Genomic DNA, 1,227 nt, shown 5'->3' on the forward strand with positions numbered 1-1,227 from the left:
TGCCATGGGCTGCCAAAAGAACTAATAGAGCTGTTTTGGAAGAAGTGCAGTCTGAGTGCTCCTTGGAGGCCAAACTTCGTCTCTCATACTTGGGACACATTGTCAGGAGGGACCAGCCACTGGAGAAGAATGTCATATTTGGTAAGGTGGAGGGTCAGAGAAAAAAGAAGACACCCAACGAGATGGATTGGCCAAGTGGCAGCACCGATGGACTCAAGCATGGCAACAGTAGTGAGGTTGGCCCAGGATCGGGCAGTGTTTCATTCTGCTGTGCATAAGGTCACTACGAGTCAGTATCTACTCAATGGCACCTAACAACAACAACAATACTAGACTCTCAAGGAGTCTTTCAAATAGCAGAGCATGATATTTCTCTATATTTTTCCAGTACTGTATTTCTGGTGTGGCACTGTAGAAGTGCTGGACACAAAATTGGTTCAAATTCACCAGTCAGTCCTTAGAAACACTATACAGGGTTGCTATGAGTCAAAACTGACTTGACAGCACTTAACAATAGTGATATTTTAATATAAATATTTAAATTTCATAACTAGGTAGGAACCTACACCACCCTGTATCTCTAAGCAGCTACATTTAGTAGAACTAACACGTTGTCCTGGTGTGGCACTTTAGGATAAGTACTGGACTGCTAACCACAAGGTCAGCAGTTCAATTCCACTCCTTGGAAACCCTATACAGGATCTCCATGAGGCAGAACCAACTCCATAACACTTAACAACAATAACAACAACAATCCATTGTCCCACAATGATCATATTACATGAGCGAGAAACCCTGTTGTGTTAAGTCCTTAATATTTTGGAGCTTGTTACTTCATAGTAATCTAATCTATTCCTCTTGACGCATATGCAAACAGTTTTTTCAGAGTTTTTCAATTTCGCTTTTTTGCTGTATTTTACAATGGTAAATCTATTGAGATTTAAAAATCATGAATTTCTCTTTTGCTTTTATTTCAAAAAGCTTTGAAAACATTTTGTTAGATGGAGATGAGATAAAATATTCATTATCTATGTTTCTTTCTAGTTCTTTTGTACTTTTATTTTTACATTTAATTCTTGCTGAATAGAATTTGCTGTACTTTTGTTCTAATAATAAGAGTAATACATGTTCAAAGCAAAAGGCTTCAAATGTATAACAAAGATAAATGAAATTAAAGACAGAAAATTTATATTGCCTCATCACCAAAAGATTGTTGTTGTTGTTGTT

This window comes from Chrysochloris asiatica, unplaced genomic scaffold, assembly GCF_000296735.1.
Source record: "Chrysochloris asiatica unplaced genomic scaffold, ChrAsi1.0 scaffold00151, whole genome shotgun sequence".
NCBI classification, from domain to species: domain Eukaryota; kingdom Metazoa; phylum Chordata; class Mammalia; order Afrosoricida; family Chrysochloridae; genus Chrysochloris; species Chrysochloris asiatica.